The sequence below is a fragment of the Tiliqua scincoides genome, chromosome 3 (genome assembly GCF_035046505.1).
Source record: "Tiliqua scincoides isolate rTilSci1 chromosome 3, rTilSci1.hap2, whole genome shotgun sequence".
NCBI classification, from domain to species: domain Eukaryota; kingdom Metazoa; phylum Chordata; class Lepidosauria; order Squamata; family Scincidae; genus Tiliqua; species Tiliqua scincoides.
The window spans coordinates 189,104,552-189,130,169 of record NC_089823.1 but is presented as its reverse complement, the minus strand read 5'-3'; the positions used below and the strand labels follow the sequence as shown (position 1 = coordinate 189,130,169).

The 25,618-nt window shown below is 46.0% G+C and overlaps 1 protein-coding gene across 5 annotated transcripts in view; it reads right to left on the bottom strand.

Moving 5' to 3' along the window:
* LZTS2 (leucine zipper tumor suppressor 2) overlaps nucleotides 1-25,618 on the bottom strand; it is a 65,250-nt gene that overhangs the window by 10,817 nt on the left and 28,815 nt on the right. For 4 of the 5 annotated variants that reach the window (XM_066620330.1, XM_066620332.1, XM_066620331.1 and 1 more), the window contains one exon: nucleotides 24,454-24,528. The gene's annotated coding sequence lies outside the window, so the exon portion shown is untranslated. Of the gene's footprint in view, nucleotides 1-19,106; nucleotides 19,184-24,453; nucleotides 24,529-25,618 lie in introns of those variants that run through there. The other variant, XM_066620334.1, reaches the window with a different exon arrangement.

The window sequence follows — 25,618 nt, the reverse complement described above, 5'->3', positions numbered from 1 at the left end:
GCACCCTGTGCACACTGACTCTAATTCCTGATCCCAGAGTTGGCCTCTCATGAGAGAGTTGGCCTCTCGTGAGATAGCAGGCACACAGCCTGAGACTCAAAGTGGACTGGGGTGGGATCAAACCACATAAAGAAGCTCATCATGGCTCAACTCCATGCTCTGCCAGGCCAGAGGTCAGTGGAAAGGTCTGCTAAAGTTGCTAAATAGGGGGAGGTGCAGCTTAGGGGAGAGTGAAAAGTCACAACAGCAAGTGTTAAATGAAGCAGGAAACACTGGGGAACATTTCTTTCCCATTTCATTTACACTAGGAAAAGCTAAGCTAGTTTTCCCTCTCCCTTCTGCCAGGAAAGTACTGGTAGACTGGGATTCTCTGAATAAGAGCAATTCCTTCCCTCATGTTAACAGTGCCAGGAGGGTAGTAAGATTTAAGTGCGGATGTTTTGCTCCCTGGAACTCATCAACCCAGGCAGACTCGCTAAATAAGGCAGCAAGAACATGCATTGTTGTGTATATCATCTTCACCCACCTCACACCACCTTCGACAGACACACAGAGGGTCCATTTGCACAGAGCGCCTGTTCTAATTTTACTGGGACATTTTCTGCTGGGAGTGCTCCAAGGCTTCACACTTTGGCACATATGTAGTTCAAAATTAGTGCTACCAAGATATTAACAAGCCCTGGAAGATTCTGCACTAGTTAATCCAAGTGTTTCTTCCCCACCCTCAAATACTGCAAACAAAATATTAGCTGGAAGCTGGATACCTTCTCCACTTCCAAATACTAGCAAGCTAGTATGTATAAAATTATAACAATCTGTAGACCCCACACTCCAGATCAAAAATGCATATCTAGAGTGTCTAACAGTGATCACTGTTTGTTTTTATGGGAGAAAGAAGACTTAGCATTCAGTACTGGTGGCAAGAGAAGATGAAACCAGGACCAATTAATTCTGAAAGGACTTGCAAGTGGACAGAAGTGATCAAAGTTCTGCAATAATACTGCAAAGAATATCCCTGACTCTGGTGTTCTTTTGTCATATGGGAATCATATGGGAACAGCTTTTCTGGGGTTGCATCCTACATTACATGAAGCTGTCACCCTGCCAGGATCAGGTGTGCCAAAGGAACGGAGAAGACCCATGCAGTAGCAGGTTTTTAAACATTACAGCAGCACTACAGGATGAAGTCACAGAAAAGAAGTAGCCACACAGATGCCGAAAGGGCACCTTAGGTTGCATTCATTAAACCTCAAAGACGGGCATGTCTGGAAGGGAACAGGAAGGATAGCCTGGACCCCCAACTCTTTCCACAGTCTTCCATTTCAGCCATTATTTTCATTCCAGCCATTATTTCAAATTGTAGGACAGGGTACCCAAAACCCAGCCCAGGAGCCGTTCGTGGCCCTTGGGGACCCCCAATCTGGCCTGTGGGGAGTCCCTAATCTCCAATGAGCCTCTGGCCCTCAGGAGACTTGGTGAAGCCTGTGCTGGTTCGACATAACTGCTCTCAGCATGAGGGCAACTGTTCGACATCTTGCATGAGCTGCCAGCCGAGGGCTCCCTCCACTGCTCACTGTTTCACATCTGTGATGCAGCAGTGAAGGAAAGGCCAGCCTTGCTTTGTGCAAGGCCTTTTATAGCTATTGCAAGACCTTCACATCTCTAATATATTCATTATGTAAATTTATTCAAATTTGAAATGTAAATTAATTGTTTTTTCGCTGGCCCCTGACACAGCATCAGAGAGTCTAGACACCCCTGGTGTAGGAGAATGGCAATTGCCCCTGACCTGTGCAGCCCCTTACAGCTGGATGTTCTTCTCCTAGCCTGAATGCCAGCTGGGATATCCTTCTTTCCCTCTAGGAGGTCTGGTTCTGGCTGCTTTAAAAAGCAAAGCTGGAATCTGGAATTGCACCACCTGATAGTTAGGGAGGCACTTAGAGGAGCTGGCAAGTCCGCACTCCATAATGCTTTGGAAGGCTCCTTAAAGACTCCAGACTATCCACAGTTTGATGCTCTGTGGCCCAACAACTCTTGCAGTGGGAAATCTTTTCCTTCACATTTTCCCCCCACATTTTTTTCCTCTCTGTAGTTGAATTCCAGAATTCGATGCGCTGCTGCAGACAACCCTTCTAATGTTTGTGGGGAGTGAAAGCGTCTTGTGCAGTATAGACGTTTGCTCATTCCTCCCAGGACACCATTTGCTCTCTTTTGTAAGAGCACTGCGCTGTAAAAATTCTTGCTCCGACAAGCTAGGCAGCTTAGCCCTTCAGGAAGCCATCTCTACAGAGCAGATGGGTGGGGGGGGGGAGAAGAGGGACTGAGGGATTCTGGGAGGTTGTTGCACTGCCATGCCACCAACAAAGAAGAGCCATGGGGGAGGGAGGCCTCAGCAACAGCAGCACCTCCCCACCCCTGCTTCCCTCTCCCTTTGCTGCTGTCCACAGAGCAGATTTCCTTTTTATAACCTGCCCTCTGTGCTGTGCTTTAAATAGAAAGCGCCTGTGTCTCCCGCTCCTGCCAGCAGTTCAGGATCACCGAGCGGAACTAACTCACATTTATTCCAACCCCAGGCACCAGACCAGCCCATTTTGGGCAGTGTAAGATGCTATGAACATAGCAAACACAGCAGAGGGGGAAACCCTGATAGAAAACACCTGGATCTGCATGGGTTATGGGTGGGAAGAAAGGCAGAGGAACACATAGGACCTCAGAGCTAGTACCATGGCCTCGCTTCTCTCTCTTTTTTGTCGTCCCCCCATGTTTGCCTTTGCACTTCCCCTTATCTATCTGCTAATAAAAGAGGAAATTCCCCTCCATAGGGTAAAGGAGGTTTACACATCATCACACTGTTCTTGAGATCATTAAAATGAGAGCAGATTTTCTCTGGTTCAACTATTTAAAAACAGTTGAAAAGAATCGTCCCCAGGTTGGGATGCCAAGTTAGGGCCCAGTCCTATCCAATTTTCCAGTGCTAGTGCTGCTGTACCATTTGGATATGCACTGCTTCCTGTGTTGGGGGTACAGTCACAGAGGCCTCCTTAAGGTATGGGAACATTTGTTCCCTTACCCCAGGGCTGCATTGCGGTTGCACCGGTGCTGGAAAGTTGGATAGGACTGGGCTGTTAGTCTGCAAATGCAAACCCATAAATCAGAGATAAATGCACCCAAGACAATGGCAGGGAATGGGAGCAGAACGAGAGGTAACATGTGCTCAAGCAATCCTGACACAGCAACACACCTCAGATAGTGGAGGGGTCAGAAGGAGGGCAGAGGCCACCACAGCCAACACCATACCAGGCTGTGCTTGAAATCAACCTTCCAAAGGATGATTTGGTAATGTGGGTGCATGGATGAGAGAGAATGAAAGGTGGCCATCAGTGCCACTGGCTGACCAGTACACCCTTGCAAGTCTTAATAGGATAAAAGATTGTCAATCACAATGTCTTAAGAAGTAAAAAAAAATCACAAAAATCTGCCTGGGAAAGGTGGGAGGGGTTTTTGAGGACACATCTGCCCTCAGCAGTACATGGAAGGAGTCTATCCTCATACAATATGGTGGAAGCTGGGACCCATCAGTTGGCAGGAATCCCAGCTCCCTACACTGCATTTGTAAATCCCTGCTAGAAGCTGGTGGCGACCTTCTCTCATTTCCTTCTGCAACCCCAAAAAATGGTTAATTAAAAATATATCAACACTCCATAGCAGGAAACATGGAGTTGGAGGTGAACAAGCAAGCCCTGGTCAGGGACTCTTCCCCTCCCCATCCCAGGACAGGAATAACTGGCAGGATAAGACACTGCAATGTGGGGGAGGGAGGAGACTGGATGGGGAGGAGGAATCTAGATTGGGCATTATTGCAGGAAGCAGAGATTATTTGCTCACTGAAGGCTGCTGAGGGGCCAATATGTGATGGATGAAAAGGAAACAACCAGTAAAAGAGATAGGACCCTGAGAAGTCTGAATAGCATTTTGGTCAGCTATGCTAGGCAGACATGTGCCTCAACTATATTTTAAAAAATATGGTTTTTCAAACCATATTTTTCAAACTGTATTTTCCAAAAATCATCACAAATCTGAAAAAAAAACAAGACAGGATGACACAAACAACACTGGAAAGTAAGCAGCTACACTGTGTGGATCTTACATAAAAAATGAGTGAACAAGAGACCACAATGCTAAAGAAAATAGTTAGCGTGGGCACATCCTTGACTGTCCAGAAAAACCTGGTAGCCATAAAGCAGCATGTCTTTAGCACACAAAAAGTAGATATAGAGAACCTATACTGGGATTTCCTTTGGGACAAAGAGCCACATTCTTATTCCCCAGCTGTTAAGTTTTCGCTAAAAGCAGCATATAAATATTCTAAATCAGTGTTTCTCAAACTGTGCTTCAGGACCCACTAGGTGGTTCATGGCCCAATTTCAGGTGAGTCCCCATTCATTTCAATATTTTATTTTTAATCTATTAGACTTGATGGTATATGACCGCATTTCGGGAAATGTTACAGACCTGTACTTTTAACAAGCTATCATGTATATTCTTTTAACGATAGTAAATGGGACTTAATCCTGGCTAAGTGTGGGTACAATTGCATCCTAGGATTGTTAAAAATTTTCCTGCTTCATGATGTCACTTCCCATCATGACATCACTTCCAGTTGATCCTGATAGATTCTCATTTTAAAAAGTGGGTCCCGGTGCTAAATGTGCGAGAACCACTGTTCTAAATAATATCTAACAGAGAGACTAGCCAACAGTTCTGAGAATCTGCAGTTGTTTTTTGGTCCTTATGTCTGGTGTGTGTTTTTTTCTTTTCTTCTTTTTTTGGTTAAAAACACATAAAAACACAAAACCCCACCACCTTGTGTTTAAAATATCCAAATAAAAACACAAAACACCACATTTTGGTGTTTAAGATATCTTCCACAAATTAAAATAGATTACTTTTCCAGTTAAAAATAATACTGGGGCTGCATATCCTGACACTACATCACAAACCTAGTACACTTTTAAAATGTTTAAAATTAATAAAAATGAGAACTTGGAACAAAAACACATAACACTGCTTTCTGCCTTTCAAATAATGAAATCTACGAAAAAACGAAACCATTTTCAAATAGCAGTATGTTATGTCTTTCTACTCTCCACTACCCTCAGAATAGCCTTAGAAAAAAAAGGTTCAAACAAGTGATCTCAAGGAATCCACTATGAACTGAGCAGGCTCTCTCTCTCTCTCTCTCTCTCTCTCTCTCTCTCTCTCTCTCTCTCTCTGCACACCAAATGGAGATAGAGAAGTTCACTGTGGGGCAGGGAAAGAAAAAAGAGTGGAACGAAGAAACAGGGATGGGGAGAGAGGAGGTTGTGGCAGTTTCCCGTTCCATAGCCATTCAAACACCCTGAACAGAGGAAAAGCCTCTCAGGAGTGAAGCACTAAAATTTGGTGGCAGGGGAGTGAAAAGTAGACAGTCTATTAAAGTCAGCTCTGTGAAGTTCGGACATACAGAATTCAGTCCATCCGTCCCCCACCCCAAACACTACCATATTCCCCAACTCCATTCCAAAGGCTTGGAACACAGACTTATGAACAGTGAATTCAGGTGTGCTCCCCTCAACAGTCGGTCATATTTACAGGAATGGTAGAAGGGTAGGTTGTTTTATTGTTTTCTGCCTTGCCAAGACAAGTCAATCCTTGCTTGTTTGTGAGTGTTTTAATTGACACAGCAGGGCTTCTAGGCTGCACTAGTAGTTAAGAGAGCAATAACAGAGGGTGGCTCTTACTCCAGATTAACAATAGCAGAATACATTGACCTGACAGTGTATGGGCCACACACCTGATCACTACTGCAGAACAGAATCCCAAGGATACTTGTGAGCACACTTGGAAAGGGTGGAATTTAGTCACCTGCTCAGCCTTGACTGCAGGTTCGGCAGCATGATGAAAGCATGTCTGCTAATCCACATTAAGTGATCTCATTTAGGGGGTCTTAAAGCTAGGGTCCTGCCTGGATCCCAGTGGAGGAAGCAAGATGGACAGCTCAAACCAAACCCAGATGGTACATATAATAAGGCAGCCAATAATTAGGCGGCAAGATCCACAGCTCTGGAGGCAGAACTCCCAAGTGCCTGCAGAAAATTGGTCCAGGCAGATGGACAGTTAAGGGCACTTGCTATAGAAAGCACCATGGTATAATCAATGACCTTTACAGTTAGTATAGGGTCCAACATTTGAATTAACCACGTGCTTGTTTTTCTTTAACAATGCAGCAGGCAAATCAGGCCCCACACAGACTGGGACCACAGAATGTGGGATTTTTAGGGGGCCGCCACTGCTCTTTGTCTCAGAGCTTCACTTCCAAAGGAAATAGCAGACATGCCGGGCAGGGAGGGGGGTGGGATATGGGCAAGGAAGACAGTGGGGCAAGGGTTAGGGGTCCCCATATGCTATGGTCCCAATTTCATGCGGGGGGGGGAGGGACAATCCACCTGCAATTTAGTTAAGACAAGCATATCAGCATTCAGCGCATGTTTAACGTAACAGGGAGTTTGCTCCTTAGGCTTCCTATGCATGAACAAGGGGTTTTTCTGTGTGTTACTCTATAGTAGTTGTCCTTAACATTTTTATGATTACATACCCCCAATGGATTAACCAATATGTCCCCATACCCCCTTCACTAGACTGTCAAAATCATCATTACCACAATAAGTTCTTTTAGGAACCACGTATGACTTCAAAAGATGCCACTCAGCAGGCTACAAGCCTGTAGAACTCCCAGGCACAAGAAATAGAGGCATTAACATTCTGAAACGGGTTGAAAATTGGCTCAAAATAACCGTTATTATCAGGACAAGAAAACTTAAGCCTCCTGCCTGATGGTAGAAGTCAGCCACACTAGCAGGGGTTTGGGGAAGTGAGTCACTTCTGAGTAGACTGCAAAAGCCACTTTTGTGCAATTGCAATTCTGACAACTTGAGCATCACAAAGCAAGTTTTCCAGCCCCCATGGCTCAGAGAAAACAGAAAACATAAAAGAATTGTTTTCTTAAGAGTTCACAAAAGCAGGATAAAAGAACCCACTTAACACGACTGTTTCTAAGCTCATCACATGACTAGAGAGAAAAAGTAATTTGGAACACATGGGTTTATCAGTCAAGCGTGCTAGCAGGAAGACAGAGAGAAGGAGCCAAAAGGTGAGCAGTAGGGAGCATTGTTTGCATGCAGCAAACTCAGGTTTAGCCCTGGGGTCTCCAGTTACTGAATTTTATGTATGACAGGCAAAAACTTGTAACCCCCAAGAGCCGCTGCTGGTGACAACGGACGGCACAGACTAGACAGGCCAAACATCTGACAACACAAGACAGATTCATACACTTGGCAATAAGGGATGCATTTCCTTCACCTGAAATATCAAGCATCACACAGAGTCAGGTGAACCATGGTACATGTTGAGAAACAGCTGTGAGCACAGAGAGAAAAGTTTATCCTAACTGATACAAAGCAGACGACACACTCCCCTTTCTTGATATTTTCCTGCATCTCGCAAAGATGCTGAACCACTGCTATTGAATTAATCAAACTGCACAGCTCACAGAAGGTGTCTTACAGGTGAAATTCTTCAAGTCACTTGCACAGGCTAGAGATACTGCCTCTGGGCATATAAACCCCAAGTCATCCAATGAAAAGTGACTGGCAGGAGATTCGAGACAGATAAAAGGAAGTCATCCTTCACACAGCGCAGAATTTATGGAATCCAACACCACAAGATGTGGTCACGGCCACTAGCCTAGATAGCTTTAAAAGGGGATTAGAGAAATTCATGGAGAACAAGTCTATCAAAGGCTACTCATCATGATAGCTGTATGCCACCTCCTGGTTCAGAGGCTCTGCCTATTGGCTGGCAGGACACAATAGTAGGGAAGGGGTACCTGCTTACATGGCCTGCTTGTGGATGTCTCTGGGTCACTCTGGGAAACAGGATGCTGGACTAGATGAACAAGGTCTGATCCAGTAGACTCTGTGTGCCCTTACTGTAGCAAAAATCCTAAAATCCTAAAAGGATACAAGCCCACCCAACAGGAGTTAACGCACTAAGGACTCCTTAACTCCATCTATATTTGAACGTCTCTAGGCAGCAACTACGTAAGGCCACATTTTTTGATATCTGGAAGGTCTTTTTAGATAGATACACATAGATCATTTATTGTTTACACCTTACTGTTGATAGTATAGATTAGTAAACAGTAATTTTTTGTAATTTCAATGTAATTCATTTATACATATTCTTTTTTTTTTTTTTGCTTTCATTATTGTTCAAAAATAAAGAAAAAAATTAAGACAAAAAATTCTAATAAGATTCTCCTTATGGATGCCTCTCAAGAATGGTGAGTCCAGTTTCACACCTGAAAATGTCTTTATGGCCACAAGCTATGGCTCAGACTAACCATTCTCAGAGCAGGAACCTTCTGATAAAGGATATATGTAAAATGTGTACTGCCCTGCTGCCTAAGGAACCTTACAGCTCAATCCTATTCTTCCCCCCTCTTCGGCAGATCCAGCCGTAATGAAAAGGTACATGCTGTATCCAGCAGGGGGAGGTGGATTGGGAGGCTTTGGAGTTTAAATCCCCTTACCCCTCTGTAAGCCTTCTGCTCCACAATTGGTCTCCTCAGACCTGCAACAGTAATTTCACTGGTCCAAGTCCAAGGAGAGAAAGGGGATGGGGAGACTGCTGCGGTGGGTTTAGGATTCAGCACATGCCATCACCAGCGGATCCACCCCTCCTGCAGCCTTCCCACCAACATTCTGCCCTTCCCCTACTCCTTCCTGCCCCCCCTGCTGGCTTACCTGCTCCGGCAGGGGCCAGAGAGCAGGCAGGCACGCAAGAAGGCCCTGTCCTTCCCACTGGCACTCCAGCAGCATGCTATTCAGCATGCTGCCAGAGAACACTTGACGGCTGCTTGAAGCAGTCAATGTTGGTGGAATGCGCGTTCCATCAGCAGGGCAGCCCAATATTAGCCTGCTCCCAAATACACCACAACTTTCAAAAGCTGATCATAGCATACTGCTCTGGGACTGTGTTCCTCCTCCTGAAGGATTAAAGTTACTGCCTCCAGCACAGCAAGATACTAGGCCAGAGGGACCACTGGCATGAATCCAGACTTTGCTTATCACATACTTTTGTCTGTAGCTATTGCACCCACTCATCACCACCCACTCTTCCCAATACTGGAAGGAAGCACAAGTTATGCAGCATCGTAATGAACCTTAGCACTGCTGTATGTCCATATATTAATAATCTTTTTTAAAAATGAACACAGCAGCCAGGTTAATGGACACATGTTGTGTTGATTTTTCACCAGTGCTGAAAGAACTTCATTGGCTTTCAGTTCGTTTCTGCGTACAATTCAGTGATGGTTTTGCCCTATATAGCCCTAAACGGGAACCTGGAATGTCATCTCCTCCATGAACTTGCCTCTTAATTTATGTCATAAGTAGACACTCTGATGAACATACCACCACTTTCAAAAGTTAAGTGGTCTGCTACCAGGGGACAGAGTCTTCTCTGTTATGGCACCCTGGCTATGGAATGTCCTCCCCAGATATACTGGCTTCGTGCAGACTTTAACATTTTTTAGGCACCAGGTAAAATAATTATTCATTTAGCAAAGCTTTTGTGGATTTTAACTAACATACCTTCTAGGTTCTTGTCTGCTTTGATACAGTTATTCTTAACTGCAGTTGCATTTAAACAGTAATGTTTTTAATAATATGCATTATTGCATAGACCAGTGTTTCTCAAACTATGGGTCGGGACCCACTAGGTGGGTTGTAAGCAAATTTAAGGTGGGTCCCCATTCATTTCAATATTTTATTTTTAATATATTAGACTTGATGCTACCATGGGATGTGACTGCATTTGAGGAAATGTGACAGACCTGTACTTTTAACAAGCTACTATATATATTCTTTTAACAATGATAGTAAATGGGACTTACTTCTGGTTAAGTGTGGGTAGGATTGCAGCCTAGGATTGTTAAAAATGTTCCTGCTTGATGATGTCATTTCCAGTCATGACATCACTTCCAGTGGATCCTGACAGATTCTCATTCTAAAAAGTGGGTCCCGATGAGAACCACTGGCATAGACCTTTTCATTCTTTGTAAGCTCCTTGGCCATCAGTTTGGATGGTGAATTTAAAAAACAGGGCAGGATAAATTTAGAGAACAATTAAAGGCAGGGTGAATTTAAAAAACAACCAAAAAAAGTTGCCTTTTGAAAATAGATTTTTAAATATTTTTGAAGCAGCACAAAAGCCAGGAGTTTCATTACCACCAGGCAAAATAGCCTACACTGAATAGTATGGCTGGAGCTCAGAAAAAGTGAAGAACATTTACAGCTACTGAGGTATACCTTTTCCCAAGGCTAAATCTCAGAGTCAGAAACCCATACAAAGAAGGGGACCACATTTCACCCCTACACTTGCTGCTCCTCTTCTTCCAGGGCAGTCATCTGCCTAGAAACCGGATCTTTGTTTCCAAGTTGGCTCCCACTGCTTTAGGTTCTGTTTGATGTCAGGATCCTCTTGTCTGTAGCATAATCAACATCTCCCAGCAACCGCCAGGCTAAGGGATTACGGGAGGACTAATCCACCAGCAGCTACAGCAGCAGAAGCTAAAGTGGGGAACAAAAGCTTCTCTTTTCATGTAAATGTTGGCCTAAACCACTGAGGCTGGAACTCCAGGGAAGTCCCAGATCTGACCTCACAGCTGGACCACTCCGAGACTAGGAAAGTTGTAGACTGTGCCACACAGGCCTAGGACTTGGTAAATGCATTATGTAAGACAGGAGAACACAGCAAGCTGACCAGCAATCGGGGTAAGGAGAGGTCAGCAAATGCGTGTGTGCGCATGCAAAATTACACAAAACTTTCAATATTGATAAGAACCTGGTCTCAAAACAACACAAAATGGGATCTGAAATTGAAAAAGCAGTTCAGGAGCATATCCAGTTAGGGAAATGCTAAGGAATTAAGTGTCCTGGATCGTATTCCATTACAAGGGCTAAATAATCAACATCTCCCAGAACATTACTTAGAGCACAATCCACATCGTGCCAGCTCAGGAGTATTGTGAAGTGCCATAAAGCATGCTTGCGCCACCTTGAGAGCCGGCGAACCCAGCGCAGGGATGTGCACCAGCAATGAATTTGGATCCAGAGAGGGTAAATTTGCACCAGCTGAAGCAGGCTGGTGCAGGGGGTGGGAAAGGGTGGCAGAAGGGCAGAATGGAGGCAGGAGGAGCAGATCAGGCCCAGGAGGGGGGTGTGATCTGCTGTGGCAGCACAGGCCGAATCCTAAGCCCCACTCCCAGGCCCTGCAACCTTACATGGGCTGTTCAGATTTGTGCCAGTGAAATCGCTGGCACCGATCCAAATAGCTGTATATGGGTGGCTGAGGTGCAATGCTCTTACCCCAATTTGCCCTCCTGACGGCACCTACATTGTGCTGGATATAGCACAGGCCACTCAGCCTGCCTGTTCCAGTGCAAGTTAGAGATTGGGCTGCCCCAAATTAAAGTCAGTGGCTTAACAGAATCTCATGACTCCAAAATCTAGATGGCTTATGTCTGACAAAAACTCCTCCTAGACAAACTGCATATTACTACTATCCCCTTGACATTTAAAAGGGTGACACAAAGCAGACCTACCTTATAAACTTGGCTGAAAGAAATCCCAACAGCCGGGTTACTCCAGGGTTTAAAAGTCTGGTGTTGGAATCCAAAAGTATATTATAGTGCTTGGAAATTTTTAATATTTGCCCAGCTTTTATCACTAACCTTTATTTTCATTTAAGCTTTCCCCCCTTTTTCCCCTCCCCCCTCCTTTTTAATGATGAAGCCATCCTGAACCTCTTACATAGGTCAAAAGTCAAAGATATATATATATATATAAAGATCAGATATGGAAAAATTCTAAACTTCTGTTCATCTAAAAAAAAATGTAAATAGCACCTAGGAAGTTGCAACATCTTTCCACCCTTTCTACTTATAAGGATTTGGAACACAATAATTGATAGTAAATAATGTCATTTAGCGACCAGAAGAAATGTGTTCAAATCCTAACACCGGACAGTGAGATACATCACTGAGTAACCATCTCTGTACCTCAGTGTCTCATCTGAAAAACTGGAATGTTTAGTAGAAGTAGAGGGACCCTTGGTATTCGTGGGTTCCACCATCTGCAGCTACCAAGCCCACACCTCAGAGGGCCTTCAGGACATGACCATAAGCCATTGCCGGTAGTGTCCTAGAGGTGTTCTGAGGCGCAGGAAGACCCGCGGCCCGCTCCACAGACCTTTCCCAGCCTCAGGACACCTCTCCAACATGACTGGAAGCCACTTCTGAGGTCAGGAAAGGCCCATGGAGAGGGCTGTGGGCCTTTGGGACACCTCAGAACACCTTCCAAGTGCAACTGGAAGTTGCAGGTCCGAACTGGAGGTGACTTCTGGTTGTATCAGAGACGTGTTCTGAGTAGGCAGGGAGTCCTATGGAGTGGGCTGTGGGCCCACCATGACCCTAATTTGAGAAATTGCAGTACCCCCACCACTGATTCCAGCATCCATGGATTTTGGTATCCATGGGGTGGGGGGTCCTGGAATAGATCCCCTGGGGGTACCAAGGGTCCACTGCAAAGCACACTCACATTTCCCAGTTATAAAGCACTGTGCGTATTTTCTATTACTTTGTTCACTTCTAACATTTTATAAGCTTAATTCTCTATTCCTAATAGGATCAATAGGCTGAATGGGCTCTCTCTAGAATCTAGATTCAAGAAAACCAGTTTAGGAGGGATCATCGTTCACTGATGGAATACATGTTTTACATGATGATGGTTCTGGGTTCAGTCCCCAGCTGTCTGACTTTGAAGAGCCACTACCAGAAAAGTAGACAGTTCTGGGCCAACAGAGTGACTCAGTACAAACCCTTTCTACAAGTATATCTCCCAACCCAGCATTGCATTTGAGTATATCCTTGGTCAACTTTCTGCAGTGGTCATAGATTCAACACCTACAGAATCTTAAACTTGAGTAGTCCTTTTCCAGGCCATTTACATGATCTACTGGGCTTGGAAGTATCTCCATTCCCACCAGCACCATTTCTGCTTTGGACAACAGGATCTGCAACAACCAGAGAGCCAGGACAGCGTAGTGGTTTGGGATTTGAACTCAGACCTGGAAGATCCAGGTTCAAGTTTCAATGGGCAGATTATGCTTACGTTCAGCACCTAATTACTGTTAACATTCAAAACCAGGAGGCAACTTGTCCCCTGGTCAAACGTGTAGGGTCCCTGAATATGATGACTTCTCCTACAGAGTGTGGCCTGATTTGCTCATTTTGGTTCATTATTCAGAACTATTTGCTCCATAAAATACTTTGCTATGGTGTGCTTTCTTCACCCCCAGGAAAGTTTTAAAGAAGTATCTCCAACACAGGCTCACTGCCCCACGGTCACTATGGAATGATACATGAGGAGGAACATAACAGATTCTACACAGATGCAAGAGCAAGAGAGAAATATGCCTTTTTCTCCTGCTTGTGGGTTACCCAGAATCAGTTGGTGGGCCACTGTGAGATTAAAATGCCATGATGAAGAACCTACAAAAGCACAAACATTAAATTCCCAGGACAGAACCATCTACAGAAGAGCATCCCATTCCTTTTTAGAGCAGCTCCACTCTCCTCAGCATCAGTGCAGGCCATGTGATAACTCCACACATGCCAAGCTAATGAGTTATGATAGCTGTGAGACCAGGATTGCTGGATGGATACAGAGTGACAGACCACCCAGAAGAGGAGCCTTCAGAATGCCAACCAGGGGCAGCATTCAGACAGGGCATGGCTGGGTCAATCCAGCAGGGATTCTCCCCACACATTCCTGGTAAGCCATGGGGAGCAACCACCCTCACCTTCTCACTGAGCCTGAAGACCGGGGATTTAACACTTCTCCACCACCACAATGGCCTGTGCAAGCACAAGAAGGCCAAAAGCTGCTGGACGGTGTCCCAGCTTCACATCAGCCTTACAGCATCAGACTTTTCTAGGAAAATCATACCATTTCCACAACCACAAATATTCACAAGATGAAAAGGGGAAACCTTCAGGAGCAAACAGGAGACATGGGTTTTTATCTGTCACTGGAGGCAGCCTTCCTGAATTGTTACACAGAGCTGCACACTAGGACAGTGGTTCCCAAACTGGTGGGTCTTGACCCACCAGCCTGGGAAGCAGCTGTGTCTGCTCCTTTAAGTGGTAGGGAGGGGGGAAGGCAGCAGTGCGATCCCCAGGATTGCTTCAGTGCAGGGGATGAAAAGTTTGACACTTACCTGCATCAGCTCTGGCCTGAGTGGGGAGCCCTATGAATGCCTCCGCAGGGCTCCCCAAGGCTCCAGAAAGGTAAAAATAAAGATTGGAAACCACTTCCAATCATTATTTTTTACCTTTCTGGAGCCTTGGGGAGCCCTTTGGAGGGTTTCCCGCACCCACCGGAGGCCGGAGCTGGTGAAGGTAAGTATCAAAACCCTCCCCTTCCATTCCCTACAGCTGTGCAATCCTGGGATTGTTGCTGCCTTCGCCCCTCCCCTGCTACAACTTACGAGGTTCCCAACTCCTCTGAAGGAGTTTGGGAACCACTGTACTAGCATATTTGCATCCCGGATGATTATGTTCCAGTCAAATGCGGTGTCCCAGTAATAGATATCCCTGGACATTCGCATCTAGGTTTGTTTTTGCATCCTGTTCACTTGCATCCCACTATAACTGGGCAACAAATCCCAAGTTTTATATCCTAAGCCTCTTACCCCATCCTTAAACCTAACCCTAACTCTACCTTTGCATTTTAAAATAAAAAAGTACATCTAATATACATATACAACCATGCACCACTTAACAACAAGGATCGGGACCGCGATCCCCATTGTCAAGTGGTGCTTGACGCAATGTGAACCCTCCACAGGGAAGGGGATGCTCTGCTCTCCTCCCCTCCAGAGGGTTGTCTGAGCCTCCCAGAGTCTCAGACTGAGGGAAACTGTGTCTCTCATGCAACTTTCAGTTTCACAGAGGAACCCGGAAATCGCACAAGAGACGCAATTTCCCTCCATCTGAGCCTTGCAGAAGCAAGGCTTCGAAGGGTGGGGGTATGCGCCCCTGATGACCACATGACTATACGTGGTCGTCAGATATGCATTCCCACCGTTAGCCGGAACATCGCTAAGGGCCGCACACCTGTATTGGGACATAAATGTCCGGGAGAAAAAAAAGAATACATGCAAATGTCCAATGTCAGGATGCACTGGACCAGGACACAGTTTTCCAGGTTGCAATGGTCCTGTCACTGAGCTGCCCAATCTAAGCAGATCATGGGATCCAGGCACAAGAGTTCCAAACCTGCAATTCTCTTGAATTCCATCGTGTTCACACCAGATGCAGAAAGTAACCAGAAAAGTTCAGAAACTGAACACACAGCTAGGGCCTATACCTCTAAGCCCAAGATTTCACCACATGGGCTGGGCCAACCACAGAAGCAAACTAGGCAAGTATCTAGATGTCAAAATTCCAGGAGCACTTCCCTCAGGTATGTAAGTGTTTTTAAAAAGAAATATGTTGCTTGCACAGGGACAGCTCAGCCACTCTTGGGCTGGGCAACATTCCTGGCATTTCAGGGGCCACAATCAAGAGCCTTCAGAGATTTGGGGCACAGACAGAGTTGGCAGGGGATGGGGTAGAAAGAAATACAGTTACAAATTAAATATGAAAATTAAAAAATAGGACCCTGATCAATTCTTGATTATTTCAATATGTTCTTGCTATGCTGTTCATTATATCTAATGAGGAGGGGATTTTAATTTGTCTACAGCAGCAAAAAAAAAAAACCCTTGGGTTAGCCCTGCTCACTAATATACTGGTTTAAACAACAGGCAGCCATAAAAGGGGTAGCAGATGGACAATCTAAATAGAGGGCCAGCTGCTGAGAATTCTGATCCCAACCAGCTACAACCTACTAATACAACTATTTAACATTTATATAGTGCTTCAAAGTGTTCCAAACATTTCACATATATTATTTTATTAACTTTTGTTGCACTCTACAAGTTTGCCTATGGCCTCCCAGTGAATTTGACACGAAGGTGACACTTGAACTGGGGACTTCCTGGTTTTACAGCACAATCTCCTAGCCACTACTACATCAAACATCACTGGACAAGCATTTGCAACCCATAAAGCAGGAATATCATATGTGCACAACTAATGTTTAGCAAGAGCTATGTTGGGAGGATGTAAAAACCCTTTGCTGGCATTTTGATTTGCATGAAAGAAAGCAGCAAAGGGAAGGCAATATGTTTTGGATTGTTGGGATGGGGGCCAGATAAGATGCCATAGTAGTTTATCACTGCCTTATGTTGATCTAAAAGGCAAATGCCACCAACTACAGCCACAGTTTGCCAAATTTGAAATGCCACACCTTGGATCTTCCATTGGGAGACCAAAGGAAGGGTGCCACTTCCAGCAACACACACTGCCTTTAGCAAAAGGATTCTCACAAATCCTTCCTCCATCTCAAGATCCAACCTCTCTCTTCCATATCAGTGTCAGAACACAGGGAGCATTTCCCCACAATGCTCTGCAACTACAGCATGATACTAACTAATACATGGAGCACCAAGGTTTTGCTAAATCCTCAGAAAAAGTCACTAGCCTCCACTTCTTGCCGTGAGTCTTAAGTTCCATGCCTGCACAGCAGCAGTGACTGGGTAAAAAAAACAAGCCACTGCAGGAAAGAAAAAGAGGAGAGGGGGTCAGGGCCATATCCTCCCTCTCCCCCATCCATCTCAGTCCAAGACACAGAGGGGGGAGGCATCTGCTGAAGCCATCAAACCCATCCAGCCTAAAGCAAGAGAACAAAGAACATGATCAGAGTGGGCAGACCCTTACCCTTCCACAATCCCTCCACTCCTCCCTGCACTATTGATAAAGTGAACCCAAGAAAAAGGGCAGCTTTGCTGTTTGCATACATGCATCAATCACCAATGAATCCCTCAATCCCAACCCTGGCAGTTTGAGCACTGTACAGGCTTCCTGGTCCCTTGACACTTTTGCCCCTCTCAGTTAACCAACAAATATGCACTACGTCAGAGGAAGGTGCAAATGGAACTGAGTTTTCTTAGCCTTTTCCAACCTTTGCAAGGCCAAACTGCCAGCAGCAGGGAGCTTGAAAAGTGCCAGGCAATTTCAAGTACTGTGGCCCCTTCCTTAGAGAATGAAGTGGGGATTCACAAACCAAATCCAAAGGAAAGTAAGCAGCCCATTGTGAGACAGCCTCTACTAAACAATTCTCAAAGATTCAGGCAGGAACTCCAAGAAGCCCAAATCCAGAAGGCAGCTACAAGCAAGAGTCCCAACCTATGATCTGAGATCCAAGGTTCCTATTCTCAATCTTCCTGCCTCCTCCCATCTCACTTTTCAAGGTAACTAAAACATGCATTTGCAGCCCCAGCTCCCTCCCATATAATCTCAGCAGAGAACAGTGCAAGGAAGGGCAAAAGATGCACTCATAGAGCTTGAGAACTTGAAGAATTCCCCCTATCCTGGAACAGGATCCTTTACAGCTCTTATAAATTATTAGTTCATAACATTCACTATCCCATACTCAAACAAAAATCTCTCAACCACTAAAGTGTCTCTCACAACCACTAAAACTAAAAGCAGAGGAAATGGCTGTTGGATCACAACAACTACGCTAAAGAAAACACGAAAACATGGAAGGCACATACAAAGTTTACTACCACACACTGCCATGTTCAGGTTGAGTGTGACTGGGAGAAAATACACATGTGTATGTGTATGTGAAGGCCTCTTTTAGCTACCATCAATGCTTTGCTGGGAGACCAAAGGAACCAAAAATTGCCAGCTCTCCATCACCCAGGGTCACTTCTTGAAGGAACAGGGCCCAATACACCTCCATTAGCACAAAGATTTAGTAGTAGAGCTAAATTCCAAGTCAGTCTACAGCACTGCGTGTGCATTGATGACACAATAATAACCAGTGTTTGTCACTCTGGAGGACTCTGTTTCAGCACCAGCTTTACCCAGCTTCCCCAATGGCCTCTCCATACCTGCAATTGCCCATCACCACACTGCCATAGTAGCCTTTCCACACACCACAGGCAGGCACGTACCCTAAGTTCCTCCACAGATGTTGTCTGGCAGCACAATCCTATGCATGCCTACTCAGAAGTAAGTATAATGGACTCATTATAGTCCATGAGGCTTACTCCCAGGTAAGTGTGCACAGGACTGCAGCCTGGGTCCTGAATAAACTATCCTGGGTGGTCCAGTAAACTTGGGTTTGTTTGCTGAGGCCATTCTCAGAAAGCACCTTGGGAAAAACAGCGCTCTCCTCTGGAGGTGGGCAGCCAAGAGCCCTCGGGAATTTGGATCAACAGGCAGCAAACCCCTCCAAGCCCTCTCTGGTTCGCATGGAACATTGCTCCACAAGGCGGGGGCGGGGGCTCATCCGCATCCACAGTCTGGTGCCAAGGGAGAGCTCTGGCACACATCCATCCATTCCCCTGACACACATCCAGGGCACCAGTGGCCAAAGTTTCCCCATGAACGCAAGGAGAGAACCGGGGAAGCCCACCAGGCCGGTTCATGCATTGCCTGGAAAGCCACGATCTCCCCATAGCAGGCACGAAAGCGGGATGCTTGGAGGGGGCGCGAGAGCGCGGCGGGAGACCTCTCCATGGAGAAAGTGGCGAAGAGCGGCTCTCCAGGGCAGGAGGAGGCGCCTCTCCTCGCCGCCCCGGGGAGAAGAAGGAGCGCGGTGGGAACACGCAGCACCGATGGCGGGAGAGCGCGACTCCGGGCTCGGGAGAAGCTGCTCCAGGACGCGGGAGCCCAGCCTGCCTCCCGCTCCCCAGCACTTGGCGCACCAACCGGTTCCACTCCAGCGCGGGGGGAAGGAAGGAGGCTGTCTGTCCCTCCCGCTCTTCCCCGGCTGGGCCCGCCAGCCCCGCTTGGGAACAGCAGCAGCCCCCACCGCGCCGCGCCGCACCTGGCCTGGCCGCCTCCATGGTGCCGGTCCGCAGCTCGGCCGCTCCGGGGCGCACAGTTCTCCCGGCCGCCGCCGCCGCGTCCGGACAAGTTTGAAGAGGCTCCTCCCCTCGCCCACCCGGGACTCTGGTGCCCGGGTCCTCCCCCTCCAGTCGCCCGGCCCCACTTCGCCCTCCTCCGGCCCGGCCCGGCCTGGCCGCAGCCTTCCACCACATGCCCAGCCCCGGAGCGCAGCGGCCGGCGCGCTCCGAACGCATCCCCGGCGCGCCTCCCAGCCGGCCGTGCCCCGCATCTAAGCATCGCTTGCGCGGCAGCGAAGCAGCACCCCCCACGCCACGCATCGCACTCCTGCGCATCAGCCCTTTTTGGTTCACCGGGGGGACTTCTTATCCCGCACACGAGAAGATGCCCAGGCCAGGCGGCTCCCAAATATTCAGAGCCCACTGCATGCTGGTGCCCGGGAGATTAGCAGTCCCACAGCCCAATCCGATGCATGTCTCCTCACAAGTAAGTTCCACTGAGTTCAATGGGGCTTACTCCCAGGAAAGTGTGGGTAGGATCGCAGCCCGAGGATGCAGTCTTATGCACGCTTTCCTGGGAGTAAGCCCCATTGACTATAATGGGCCTTCTGAGTAGAAATGCATAGGATTGGGCTCCCAGTCTCCACTGCTGGCCTTTTTCCAGCTGGGCAAGGCTTATCTTTCCCCCAGGCCACTGATCTTATGGTTAGGTTGAAAGCCACAAGTCTGTTTTCCTGCCTTAGCCTAAAGAGTGGGTCACAGAGGTGGCATCATTCATTATCACCTTCTTCTCTGAAGAGAAAGAGGGTACTCTGTTGCAAAGGAGGCTTGGCCTCCAGCACTTTTCAATTGAATGAGAGATGAGTTCAGTAAGTACAGCTTCTCTCTTTTTCACTCACACATACATACACCCCCCCCCCACTAGCTGCATTTACCAACACTGGCTCTTCTGTGCATCCCTCAAAAGTACAGGAGCCCCGACTTCCCTTTCATCTGGTTACCTCCCTGAGTCAAAAAGAGAAGTGGAGATTTTTTTGAACTGTCTGTTATCTGCTATAAGGCAGGATTGGTAGAAAATTCACAGCTCTACAAGCCCTGGTCAAAGTGTAGGCATACATGGACAGATCTTCTGTTCAGCCAATGCCAGGCACCATCCAATAAAAAGAGGGAAGGAGGGGGAACCCGGGAAACTGCAGGCCGGTCAGCCTAACATCTATTCCAGATAAGATGGCAGAATGCCTCATCAGAGATAGAATCTCAAAACACACAGACGAACAAGCCTTGCTGAGGGAGAATCAGCATGGATTATGTAAGGGTAAGTCTTGCCTCACAAACCTTTTAGAATTTTTTGAAAAGGTCAGCAGGCATGTGGATGCGGGAGAACCCGTGGACATTATATATCTGGACTTTCAGAAGGTATTCAACATGGTCCCTCACCAAAGGCTACTGAAAAAACTCCACAGTCAGGGAATCAGAGGGCAGGTCCTCTCATGAATTGGGAACTGGTTGAAGACCAGGAAAGAGAGAGTGGGTGTCAATGGAAAATTTTCACAATGGAGAGAGGTGAAAAGCAGTGTGCCCCAAGGATCTGTCCTGTGACCAGTGCTTTCCAACCTGTTCATAAATGACCTGGAGAAAGGGCTGAGTAGTGAGGTGGCTAAGTTTGTAGACGACACCAAACTTTTCCGAGTGGTGAAGACCAGAAGTGATTGTGAGGAGCTCCAGAAGGATCTCTCCAAACTGACAGAACGGGCAGCTAAATATCAGATGCGTTTCAATGTAAGTAAGTGTAAGGTAATGAACATTGGGACAAAAAATCAAAATTTCACATATAGGCTAATGGGTTCTGAGCTGTCTGTGACAGATCAGGAGAGAGGTGGTGGACAGCTCGATGAAAGTGTCAACCCAATGTGCAGCGGCAGTGAAGAAGGTCAATTCTATGCTTGGGATCATTAGAAAAGGTATTGAGAACAAAACGGCTAATATTATAATGCCGTTGTACAAATCAATGGTAAGGCCACACCTGGAGTATTGCGTCCAGTTCTGGTCACCACATCTCAAAAAGGACATAGTGGAAATGGAAAAGGTGCAAAAAAGAGCAACTAAGGCTGCAATCTTAACTACACTTTCCTGAGAGTAAGTCCCACTGAACAAAATAGGACTTACTTCTGCGTAGACCTGGTTAGGATTGTGCCCTAAGATGATTACTGGACTGAGGCAACTTCCTTATGAGGAAAGGTTACAGCGTTTGGACCTCTTCAGCCTAGAAAAGAGACGCCTGAGGGGGGCACATGATTGAGACATACAAAATTATGCACAGGAAGGACAGAGTGGATAGAGAGATGCTCTTTATACTCTCACATAACACCAGATCCAGGGGACATCCACTAAAATTGAGTGTTGGGAGAGTTAGGACAGACAAAAGAAAATATTTCTTTACTCAGCGTGTGGTTGGTCTGTGGAACTCCTTGTCACAGTATGTGGTGATGGCATCTGGCTTAGATGTCTTTAAAAGGGGATTGGACAAGTTTCTGGAGGAAAAATTCATTACGGGTTACAAGCCATGATGCAACCTCCTGATTTTAGAAATGGGCTATGTCAGATGCAAGGGAGGGCACCAGGATGCAGATCTCTTGTTATCAAGTGTGCTCCCTGGGGCATTTGGTTGGCTGCTGTGAGATACAGGAAGCTGGACTAGGTGGGCCTATGGCCGGATCCAGCGGGGCTGTTCTTATGTTCAATTTATGCACCCCAGTCTGGAGTAGGTCACAACATCTCCCTGCTGCTCCTGCTGCCGCTGCCCTCAGCTGGCTGCCTGATCTGATTTTGTACAGCCGTGATAGAGGAGCCCATGACCTTGACTGAAGCTGGCAAGACCCCAGGAAGGTGGCCACGTGCACGAGTCTTCCTGCTGCGTGCTGTCACTTGCAATCAATCCACCTAGTAAGGAAACTGAGCCAAGACAGAAGGTAAGCAGCAGATAGGTGCTGGCTGGCCCTTCCTTCCCTGGTGACTTTCCCATGGTCATCCCCACCCTCAAGCCCTGCTGAATCTTTTTGAACACACACCTTCGCCCACTCCTTTCACCCCAGAAAGAACATGTGATGTTTTATTTTCAAACTCAAGTATCATTTCCTCCTTTACCCACTAAAGGGCACTATTAACCTCACAGAAATCCCCCCATAGGAGTACATTCACACTAGATTTTTTAAACTTGTATAAAATGAAGTGCTTTGAAGTGCCGTTCACTTAGGAAGACTCTTCCCCCTAACATTTTACAATCTACAACAAAGGATAGTGGGGGGGGGGGGAGGAGAGGCAACCAATCTCCCACTAGAACACTCTTGGCCCTGGAGCACTCTTATCTAACTGGCCCTACAGCATGCTGGGTAGCAGGTCCTCTAGTGCTCTTTTAAAATATATTTAGCATCTCCATTAAGCTAACAGAGTTATAGAATAGAGTGCTTGATTTTAGGCCACTCTGTGTTTAAATCAGCTTATAAAACAATTATGTAGGAATACTTGATGGGAAAAGTAATTCCACATGCAGCGTGTTTCGTTTTCTATGAGAGACATCTTTTCTCATATTTAACCTAAATCTATAGTACTTTCTTGTGGTTTAAGCCTAACTCTTGAGTAAAAATTATTCTCTCTGACCTCCTTTTGTGTGTTTAAAAACTGTCAGCAACATGTCCTTCAATGTTCTTTTTCCTAGGTGAAATATCCAGTTTGTTCCATCCTTCCTGAAAAATTTGTCTTCTAGCTCTTACCATCTTTGAAACTCTCCTGTAAAACCTTTCCAATTTTTCAAAATCCTTCTTGAACTGTGATGCCCCAAACTGAATGCCACATGCTAGACGAGATGTTACCACTGTCATTCTAACTGCTGGATCAGTACAAAGATGTTATATACTAGTCAGAAGGATAGAAACTTTTAAAAGTCATCTGCATAGAGATTTTTAAGCAGGAAGGGGGGGGGCATAAGATATACTCAGGTAGTGATCTCTGCACACCCATGTTGAACCCAGGGTGGTTCTTTTGGTGGTCTGCAGGTAAGAAGTAACAAAAAAAAGGAATTGAGAATTATTTATTTATTTAAAAGATTTCTATGCCGCCTTTCCTATGTTCAAGTTGTACAATAAGAAAATATACTGTACAATCATAAAAACTTATAAATAAAAACCATAAAAAGCAATTTAAAATTAAAAGTTAAATGATGTGGATAGAATAGAAAAAAAAGCAGCAGCATAAAAACAGTGGCATAAAAACAGCATCCAAGGACAAAAAGGGTCCCAAGGAGGTTCCTCCTCCCTCCTCAAAGGCCAAGCAAAATAAATAAGTTTTTAGACCACTCCAGAAACTGTATAAGGAGGGGCATTTGAGAACATTGTTCTCAAATTTTCTGGTAACTGATTCCAAAAATGTGGTGCCACACAGAAAAGGCCCTGCACCTAACTGCCATCCCCTTGGCTTCAGATGGTAGTGGTATCCTATCTGATGATCGTATCCTGTACCTATGCCATTTAGGGCTTGGGCAGCCCAATCCTGAGCTTTCCAGTGCCCAGGACTGCAGCAACACTGAAATGGTTACCACTGCATCCCATGGGGACAGAAAGCAGCTCAGGGTGTACTCGCTCCCTTACCCTGTGTAATCCCCAGGCAGCCTCGATGGGTCTCCTCGGTTCTGAGCCCACTATCGAGCGGATGCAGTTTCAAAGAGACCAATCAAAGGAGACCCATGTCAGGTCTCTCAGTCCAGGAGTGGGATTAGGATATGGTGGCAGGGCCTTCCACCATCTCCGACCTCTCCCATACCACTCTCTCCCCCTGCCACACCTTCCCCCAGAATGTGAGGTGCAAGGGAGAGCAACACGATACAGCAGTCATGTTGCCTTGAGTGTTCCCTGAGGCATCTGGTGAGCCTCTGTGGGATACAGAAAACTGAACTAGATGGGACCTAGGCCTGATCCAGGAAGGCTGTTCTTAGCACCAGACCAGAGTAGGGCTTGATGTCCAAGCAACCAAAAGTAAGGCAAGGACACAGAATTATTTTGATCCACATGGATCCTTTGTTTTTAGGGGAACTTCTCACATTCTTCTGTGCATCTGCTAAAAGTACTCATTCAATCATGAGCAGATGTTTCTGCCCAAACAAGGAGTTTCCGGTCTTTGTATGGGGCCTTTGTCTAAACACAACTATCACCTCTTTCTACAATCCTCCAAACACTCTGGAGCCTAACCATAACCCCCTGTGGAATCACACAAATAAGACTGCCTTTATCTCTTCTCCACGGAACTACTGGAACAAGAAGAAAAATCTCTACTCACAAGGATATGGCCTGCTCACCCACTCCAAACAGGCCAGAACAGTCCACACTCCTCAGACACAGTTCATGAAGTCTCCTGCAAATAAAACAGAAAGTGGGTAAAGGCCCAAGGCAGGTACATACTTGTGCAAGAAAATTAAACAGAAGAACTACTTTCTACAGTGAACAGATCTCAAAACTTAGATTTAATAGCAAATCTAAGATTTAACATTATATATTTTCTCCTTAGTTTGATCATGTGTCATTTGACAAAACATTTCTTTTACCTGTCCTTATCCTACTGTCAATCTGTTTCATTAGATGACATCACATTCAAGTTCTATGAGAAAAATTTCCTCTCTCCATACTAGTCATAAGTGTACAGACCGCTGTTCTTTCTGTTATTTGCTCCAAAGTGGTAGATAAATACAGTACTAGTTGCAGCCTGGTGAGGATGGTCTTATCTGTGTGCAACTTTTTTACATGACAGTAACACCAAGAGGAGTGAATTTTGTACTTTGGAATCAGATAAGATCAGATAGTTGGCACTGCACACATGAGATGCTAACCTTTCTATTCTCTCTTAAATAATCCAGAATAATTGCAATTCTTTTATGGTATGTGCATTGCAGGATAGTCTAATGCGGGTTAGAACCCCAGTCAAGTATGTGCTAAGAGTACAGGGGAAATTTCACCATATCCTCGCTCTTTTAACATGCTTTACTTGAAGAAGGACAAGTAGTTAAAGAATGTTCATTCAGTCTGCATGTACGATGCACCCTGGGACCTGTGTCTGGCTCAGCCTTGTCTACTAGGCAGGCTTCATTTCATCACTTTTCCTTAAAGGCCTCAAGTCCTCTTTTTCCACTGACACAGCACCATCTACTGAGAAGAGAGGGAAACCCAAAGATATATTAAACTGCTTGCTTAAAGAGATGCTAGGATGACTGACTTAGAGCACAGTCAGGCTAAATCTACTGGAAATATATGCGACAGGCACATCATCATGTTGGCAACCTTCAGTCTCGAAATACTATGGTATTGCGCTCTGAATGGTGGTTCTAGTGTGGCTGAACAGCGTCTAGTGTGGCTGAAAAGGCCGACTCAGGAGTGACAATCCCTTCCACACCGGGAGCAAGTGCAGTCTGTCCCTGGTCTGTCTCCCTGGCTATGGGCCTTCCTTCTTT